Source organism: Zingiber officinale, unplaced genomic scaffold (assembly GCF_018446385.1).
Source record: "Zingiber officinale cultivar Zhangliang unplaced genomic scaffold, Zo_v1.1 ctg251, whole genome shotgun sequence".
Lineage (NCBI taxonomy): Eukaryota > Viridiplantae > Streptophyta > Magnoliopsida > Zingiberales > Zingiberaceae > Zingiber > Zingiber officinale.
The window spans coordinates 1,515,261-1,525,095 of record NW_024589922.1 but is presented as its reverse complement, the minus strand read 5'-3'; positions in this window follow the sequence as shown (position 1 = coordinate 1,525,095).

Here is a 9,835-nt window from a genome sequence, read left to right as displayed (position 1 = left end):
TTTAGTAAGTCTCTTCCCGATCCATTACCTGCTCCCTTCTCTCATCTGACCCTTGACATCATGTATGCCGACTTCTTTGAGGGACCTCATCCTAAAAAGATGTCAATTGTACCCCTTAGTCCAAAAGATATTGTTTTTTATAAGATGGTTGTGTCTTGCATTTATCCATTATCATCTGGAGATCAGGGTGTCCTGCGTCCAGTTCATCTTTTTCTGATGTATGCTCTTAGACATCGACTAGACTTTGACTTAGGATACTGGGTATACAGATCTATCATTTACTATTCAGGGTACAGTACTTCATATAAGGTTCATATGGTTCAGTGTCATGTTCTTATTGCCTACATTGTTTCTCTGGGTGTGGGAGTTCATCGAGGTGAGTTGATTGAGCTTTCGGATTTTGATCTTGTCGGGATTAGGCAGTTGTCCTTGGCTGGGATTAAGACTAGCACCGAGGGGCTTGTGTACAAAAGAAATCATCCACACTACATCCCACCGGTTGTCGACGACCCTATTGCTGAGGATGATCCGATCCCAATTACTGCGCCTCCTCCTGTGTTTATTGATCCTGGATTCACCATGACGCCCTGCTTTGATTTTGCTCAGAGCAGTTCATATGCTCCTCCTCCTCCGACTAGTGACTTCTTTACCCGTCTGCGAGATGATATTTTTAGTCGTTTTGACTCCTTGGAAACAAAAATGGATGATCATGTAACACCCACGAAATATTTAAGCTATACATATGGGTATTCTGTTTGAGAATAAAAGAAAAAAAAAGGGAAATAGAACCAAAAAGAAATAAAAAGAGAGAGGAGTTAAGGTTTGAACCTTGAACCTCTCACAATAGATAAGGCTAAATTGGTGTATGATAACCACTAGAGACATGAATGATATATGAATAGCAAAGAATGGAGATTATAGTTAAAAGCAAGAGTATGATTAAGTAAGGGAGCAAGAGAAAATCAAGTAGCTTTCTTCCTCTTCCTCTTGGTTAAGAGAAGAAGCAAGCAAAAGGACAAATTGCCTTTTTCTTCTTCCTCTTACCATTTTCGTGGGAATGAAGAGGGTGAAGGAATAGAAGAGTCAAGGGGATGAATTGAGACATTCTCCTTTTTTTTTTCTTCCTCATTAAGGATAAATAGGAATAAGAGAAGAGAAGGGAAAGAAATGTTGGCTACTTCTTCCTCCTTCTTCTTCCTCCTCCTTCTTTCTCCTTATTCCTCCACCGAGACCTAGAGCTCCTCCCTCTCCCATTTTCGAATCCAAGTTAAGTTTTCTCCCTAAGAAAACTAATTCACAAGAAGGAGTCCTCAAGATCTACTCCTTACAAGCAAGAGAAGAAAAAGGGAGAACTAGGAAGAGAAGCTTCTTCTCCTCTTCACAAGGGTACTTTCTTTTAAGAAAAACTAAGCAAGAAGTTGTGAGTATCCCCTCACCTGTGGTACAAGTTGTTCATACGTCTTCCATGAGTTTAAATTGTGTAAAAGAAAAACCTAAGGTTTCTTCTTGAAACCTTCAGCCACTAAAGCATGAAAGAAAACTTAAGAAAAACTTGAAATCAATCTAGTATGTGTTGGGTTTTTCGGGCCGCGAAAACCGCGTTTTCGCGTCGTGGAAACCCCGAATCACCCTAGACATTGGATCTCGTGCGAAGAAAAATTTAGAAAACACGAGTACGAGTTTTAAACTATGATCTACAGTAGATCTACAAAGGAAAAACATTTTTTACCTTCGAAGCGTGCCCTCGCAAATCCCGCTCGTCCAACGGTACGCCGGATCTCGAAGTTGTCAACGTAGACAACTCTCTAGTAATATCCACACAAACAAGAGGTGTTCTCTAACACTCAAGGATGGAGAAGAGAGCACCCAAGTGTGCTAGCACTCTCTAGGGCTCTCGGGTAGGATTTAAAAAGGGAAGAAAGGAGAGAAAGAAAAGGGATCTCACATAATCCACTAGGTACCCTCCTTTGTGACCTTCACTTCACCCTTTTCTTGGAACACAACTCATACACCTTCTTGCCTCCCTTGAAACCCACGGCAACAGCAAGAGAAAGGAGGAAGAGAGCTAGGAGGAAGGAGAAGCATTCAACACCACTTGAATGACACAAAATGAAACCACCTACACCATTAGTGTGGCCGGCCACACACATGTAACCTCCCCATTTAATGTGGCCGGCCACATTAAATGGAATGGGAGGTGTAACCTCCATGAGGTGGCACACCTCATGAGGTGGAGATGATGTGGCTGCCATGTAGGATGAGTCATCCTCCATGAAGTGGCAATACATCAAGTCAAACTTGATGTTTCAACTTCCCATTTGGTCAAGTCAAAATAGACCAATTTTTCTTCCTTGTTGAGTTGAATCCAACCTTGACTCAAGTCAATTTCAATCTAATGAATCTCAATTCATTAATATAAATTGACTCAATGAATCAAATTTAAATTAGACTCATTCAACAATTGAATCTAATTGAGTCTAACTCAATAAGTCTAATTTAAATCAATCCGAATCCAATTGGTTCATCATATGAACCTAATCCAATTGGTTCATCATATGAACCTAATCTCCATCCACTTGTTCTTTGTGTGTGACCCAATAGGTTCTTGTAACGTTGGCAATGTTTCTAAACTCCTTTAAAAACATAAGCAATGAGCGGCATCTAGCAATACATCATTGCTACCCAAGTTACAAGAAATGTTGAGATCCAACATCACCTTGTGACTACTAATCGTGACTCCTCACAAAATATGACAAGTGTCCTTCTATCCTAGACATCTAGATTGATCAAAATGAGGCATAGACTGTGTCATCCTCTGATCAATCTAAATCCTGAACTCCAAGTACACTCACTAAATCAAATGAGCTCAATATCTCATATTGACTAATTTGGGCATGGCCATGCACTTCGTGGTCTCACTCTATCAGGAAAACCAATGTCTCTCCCGTCATATAGGAGGGATAGATCCCATCTACATCACTCACATTCCTCCGCATAATTTGTTACATACCCAGTAGTCGCCTTTATAGTCCACCCAGTTACGGGTAACGTTTGACGAAACCAAAGTACATAACTCCTTATGTAGGGAACCATGGTGACTTCAGGTCTAAGGACTAGTAGTCATACTAATAGTCACATGAGAAAGTATATGACACTCATATAACGATCCATGATGCTTTCTCATGGCGGGTCATTTAGTATACATTCTCTAATGTATACCCATGTGTCAACTTGATATCTCTATATCCATGACTTGTGAGATCAAGTCATCGAGTTGACCTACATGCTAGTCTTATTGCATTAACATTGTCCCTTAATGTTAATACTCAACTAGGAATGATTAAGAGTAGTGTTCCCTATATCATCTCACTATCGGTTCAGCTAACCGATTGATATAGGTAAGAACTTTCTACTCAAGGACGTTATTATACTTAGTTTATTTGGCACCAATATAAGTAAGTATAATAACCAAAAACCAAATGCCTTTATTAATATAGAATATGATACAATAAGTCCAAAATACAATCATCAAATGATTGGCTCTAGGGCTCTAGCTAACAATATGCTCATGGTTTTCTTTATGATATGATATGAAGTTCTTATGCTTACATGTTGTTAAAACCTAGATACCTCCACTTAGGTTTCGGCCATGATAAGATTAAAGGCTTGGGAAAGCTTAAAACCAAATCTAATATGCTCATGGTTTTCTTTATGATATGATATGAAGTTCTTATGCTTACATGTTGTTAAAACCTAGATGCCTCCACTTAGGGTTTCGGCCATGGTATGATTAAAGGCTTGGGAAAGCTTAAAACCAAAGCTAATATGCTCATGGTTTTCTTTATGATATGATATGAAGTTCTTATGCTTACATGTTGTTAAAACCTAGATGCCTCCACTTAGGGTTTCGGCCATGGTAAGATTAAAGGCTTAGGAAAGCTTAAAACCAAATCTAATATTCTCATGGTTTTCTTTATGATATGATATGAAGTTCTTATGGTTATATGTTGTTAAAACCTAGATAATATTCTCGTGGTTTTCTTTATGATATGATATGAAGTTCTTATGCTCATATGTTATTAAAACCTAGATAATATGCTCATGGTTTTTCTTTATAATATGATATGAAGTTCTTATGCTTACATGTTGTTAAAACCTAGATGCCTCCACTTAGGGTTTCGACCATGGTAAGATTAAAGGCTTAGGAAAGCTTAAAACCAAATCTAATATGCTCATGGTTTTCTTTATGATATGATATGAAGTTCTTATGCTTACATGTTGTTAAAACCTAGATACCTCCACTTAGGGTTTCGTCCATGGTAAGATTAAAGGCTTAGGAAAGCTTAAAACCAAATCTAATATGCTCATGGTTTTCTTTATGATATGATATGAAGTTAGCTTGATGTTCTTATGCTTGCATGTTGCTTAAAACCTAGATGCCCTCCACTTAGGGTTTCGGCCATGATAGAATGGCCTAAGAAAGCTTGAAACCAAATCTAATATGCTCATGATTTTCCTTATGATATGATATGAAGTTAGCTTGATGTTCTTATGCTTGCATGTTGCTTAAAACCTAGATGCCCTCAACTTAGGGTTTCGGCCATGATAGAATTTAAGGGCCTAAGAAAGCTTGAAAACAAATCTAACATGCTCATGATTTTCCTTATGATATGATATGAAGTTAGCTTGATGTTCTTATGCTTGTAGGTTGCTTAGACTTAGTTTCATGCTCCATAAAGTTTCGACCACAACCAATTAAAGGACCTAGGAAGCTTAGAACCTAAACTAAATATGCTCATGATGTTCCTTATGGTATATGATATGAAATTGGTTTAGGGTTTACATGCTTTTATGTTGCTTGTAACCTAGAGACATGCTTAACAAGTTTCGGCCACAACAAGTTAAAGGACCTAGGAAGCTTAGAACCTAAACTAAACATGCTCATGATGTTCCCTATGGTATATGATATGAAATTGGTTTAGGGTTTACATGCTTTTATGTTGCTAGTAACCTAGATCCATGCTTGGCAAGTTTCTGCCATGATAGGTGATCCTATCTGAGAATCTGGACACGACGGAGATCCGGAAGAAGGAAACCCAACAAGCTGATGAAGAATAATGTCCGCAGAATACCGATCTGAGAAACCCAAAGCGGATCGAGAGAAATAGAGTCACCGCAGGTCCTCCTCGCACGAAGACCCGATGAGGAAGAAGAAATCCAAATATGAAGAGACTAAACCCAGATCCGAAGCTTCCAAGACTTCTTGCGCACAAGAGACCAACCAACACTATCGTCAGCGACCTAAGACCGGGGTGGGAATCCCTGGCTAGGCCCTTCGACGCTCAAGTCAGTGATCTCTCTTGGTGTGGAAGAAGGAAGTAGAAGATGAACAGTAGTTGAAAATTAGGGTTATGAATGTGCACAATGATGTGAACTTGTGAACTTGCCTTGCCAACGGAGAGGATTCCCCTTTTTATACCACTTCATATAACCTCCGTAGTCATGAAGTGGACCCCGGTCTGTTAGTTTTGTTATGAGATGACGTCAGCCGTGTACTTGTAGTAAGTGACTTTTAAGGAATCTTTCTTGTACCCCAGATGTACCTCCTTTGTCGTTTAGCACCTGCAAAATAATCTAAGAGCACTTTTCCCGCCGAGATATATAACACCTGTCATGTGATCACATATTGTAGATATTATCATTAATTAACCTATTTGAAATATTTATCTCTATTTTTCCTCATAAGATTTTTGTCCGCGCAATTTTATGTTATCTATCCTACCTAGCAATATGTCGTATTTTATCAGGTATTTTTCCAAGGTGTTGGTCGACCTGGCTGATACTAACCTTAGGATGTGTCGCGATCGATAATACTATTCTACATGCTTCAGAAGTATCTCCCGGCCGCTATTAGCCTACTTCCTTTGAGGTATATAGATCTTCCTCTGGGGAAGCTATTTCGGTCGATATAGATTTACTTATTATGTCCCGGCCGATATTAGCCTATCTCCTTTAGGACATATAGATCTTCCACCTTGGAAGCATATTTCGGTCGATATAAGCTTACCTCTTATTGAGGTATGTCCCGGCCGATATTAGCTTACCTCCTTTGACCTATATAGATCTTCCTCTTGGGAAGGATATTTCGGTCAATATAGACTTACCTCTTATTGAGGTATGTCCCAGCCGATATCAGCCTAACTCCTTTAGGGCATATGGATTTTCCACCTTGGAAGCATATTTCGGTCGGTATAGACTTACCTCTTATTGAGGTATGTCCCGGCCGATTTTAGCCTAACTCCTTTAGGGCATATAGATCTTCCACCTTGGAAGCATATTTTGGTCGATATAGACTTACCTCTTATTGAGGTATGTCCCGGCCGATATTAGCCTACTTCCTTTGAGGTATATAGATCTTCCTCTGGGGAAGCATATTTCGGTCGATATAGACTTACTTATTATGTCCCGGCCGATATTAGCCTATCTCCTTTAGGACATATAGATCTTCCACCTTGGAAGCATATTTCGGTCGATATAGGCTTACCTCTTATTGTGGTATGTCCTGGCCGATATTAGCCTAACTCCTTTAGGGCATATAGATCTTCCACCTTGGAAGCATATTTCGGTCGATATAGACTTACCTCTTATTGAGGTATGTCCCGGCCGATATTAGCCTACCTCTTTTGACCTATATAGATCTTCCTTCTTGGAAGGATATTTCGGTCAATATAGACTTACCTCTTATTGAGGTATGTCCCGGCCGATATCAGCTATCTCCTTTAGGGCATATGGATCTTACAGCTTGGGAGCATATTTCGGTCGATATTGGCCTATCTTCTTAGTTTCCTTACCCCCTTTTCTTTCCTTATCAGGGACCCACAAAACCTTACCCATATCACTAGCCTTCCCTTCAAGTCTAGTCGAAGGAGGTGTAGACGACTGACTAGACATAAGTCTGGTTTTGTCTTTTCCTACCCATGACTCTGTTCCAGATATTGAAATGACCTCACAGATTTTGTGTACATCTGTGTCACTAAATCAAGTATTGTGCTCCTGTGAATAGGGCTACAACCTTCTCTTCATCCACCACCCATCTCAATTCTTTTCCTTCCTTGCCACCTTTTATTGCTAAGGCTATGGTCTTGGATCCTCCTCTTTGGGGGAGACTTTTGTCGGACAAGGTGAGATCTATATATGAGTTTATTGGGATTTTTGCTCTGGCTACCTCTAGGGTTCAAGGGATTGTCTTAAGAGAGGAAGCTTCACAATTCAGATTTTTCATCCAAAGATGCCGACGCTCTGAAGGACTTAAGAGACTTCAGAGAGATTTTTGCTACTCATAGAGGGGCAGCCAAATGACCCAGGGGTGCTATGTGAAGGGCACAACACATGTTACCCTTGGGCTATACCTGGTTGCTTCACTAGGGCTTGAGAGGGGAAGTGGTTTTTACATTTACTTTTCCATTATGGTCTGTATGGACCTTTCTCCTTCCCCCTACCCTTGAGTTTTTCTACTTTGTTGCTTTCTTCGTCCCGGGCAGAATATTGCCACTTATGTGCCTTGACAAGCCTGGGCGAAGTGAGATATTTCCATCTCTGCTCCATGGTAAGTTTGAATCCAGGGGGACTGAAATTTTCTAAGCGTTGTGAGAGCTTGTGTTTGTGAATTTTGTTATTTGTTATTTGTCTGAGGCTTACTGTTCTGAGGGAAAATGTAATATTATGTAATTGATCAGATTCTAAGTGTAACAACAGACTCTTGTATTAAATTAAATGATTCTATGGAGTCCTTCTGTAATTTACAAGAATAAATGTAATGTTGTATTCATTATCTCACTATCGGTTCAACTAACCGATTGATATAGGTGAGACCCATCTACTCAAGGACATTATTATACTTAGTTTATTTGGCACCAATACAAGTAAGTATAATAACCAAAATCCAAATGCCTTTATTAATATACAAGAATATGATACAATGAGTCCATACAATCATCAAATGATTGACTCTAGGGCTCTAACTAACAGGTGCTTCACCAGAGGATTGTTGGAACACGGGCCTCTTGCCCCCTTGATCCACGGGAGTGCGAAGAAAGGCTCGTGGACGCCTTGTCGGAGAAACAACGGCTGGAAGAAAATATGCATTTTCCTCTTCTTCCAGCTCTTTTCCTTTCCGATGCTCAGTAGTTGATATTGCTAGATGATGAGCTGTTGGTAGAGTAGCACCGGTATGGGCTTGCAATTGTTGTTGCTGCTGTTGTAAGGCTTTCTGAACGTGAAAATTGATGAGGAAATCCAAATCTTCACGACTGATAGTGAGAAGGTTTGATTTTCTGGCTTCTTCCATCCTGTAGTCTCAGATTCAGGTGAAGTTCCCACAGACGGCGCCAAATTTGATCCTGTCTAAGAAGCTGGACACGCCGGAGATCCAAAAGAAGGAAACCCACCAAGCTGATGAAGAATAATGTCCGTAGAATATCGATCCGAGAAACCTAAAGCCGATCGAGAGAAATAGAGACACCGCAAGTCCTCCTCGTACGAAGACCCGATGAGGAAGAAGAAATCCCAATATGAAGGGAAGAAACCCATATCCGAAGCTTCCAAGACTTCCTGCGCACAAGAGACCAACCAACACTATCGTCAGCGACCTAAGACCGGGGTGGGAATCCCTGGCTAGGCCCTCCGACGCTCAAGTCAGTGATCTCTCTCGGTGTGGAAGAACGAAGAAGAAGATGAACAGTAGTTGAAAATTAGGGTTATGAATGTGCACAATGATGTGAACTTGTGAACTTGCCTTGCCAACGGAGAGGATTCCCCTTTTTATACCACTTCATATAACCTCCGTAGTCATGAAGTGGACCCCGGTCTGTTAGTTTTGTTATGAGATGACGTCAGCCGTGTACTTGTAGTAAGTGACTTTTAAGGAATCTTTCTTGTACCCCAGATGTACCTCCTTTGTCGTTTAGCACCTGCAAAATAATCTAAGAGCACTTTTCCCGCCGAGATATATAACACCTGTCATGTGATCACATATTGTAGATATTATCATTAATTAACCTATTTGAAATATTTATCTCTATTTTTCCTCATAAGATTTTTGTCCGCGCAATTTTATGTTATCTATCCTACCTAGCAATATGTCGTATTTTATCAGGTATTTTTCCAAGGTGTTGGTCGACCTGGCTGATACTAACCTTAGGATGTGTCGCGATCGATACTATTCTACATGCTTCAGAAGTATCTCCCGGCCGCTATTAGCCTACTTCCTTTGAGGTATATAGATCTTCCTCCGGGGAAGCATATTTCGGTCGATATAGATTTATTTATGTCCCGGCCGATATTAGCCTATCTCCTTTAGGACATATAGATCTTCCACCTTGGAAGCATATTTCGGTCGATATAAGCTTACCTCTTATTGAGGTATGTCCCGGCCGATATTAGCTTACCTCCTTTGACCTATATAGATCTTCCTCTTGGGAAGGATATTTCGGTCAATATAGACTTACCTCTTATTGAGGTATGTCCCAGCCGATATCAGCCTAACTCCTTTAGGGCATATGGATTTTCCACCTTGGAAGCATATTTCGGTCGATATAGACTTACCTCTTATTGAGGTATGTCCCGGCCGATTTTAGCCTAACTCCTTTAGGGCATATAGATCTTCCACCTTGGAAGCATATTTTGGTCGATATAGATTTACCTCTTATTGAGGTATGTCCCGGCCGATATTAGCCTACTTCCTTTGAGGTATATAGATCTTCCTCTGGGGAAGCATATTTCGGTCGATATAGACTTACTTATTATGTCCCGGCCGATATTAGCCTATCTCCTTTAG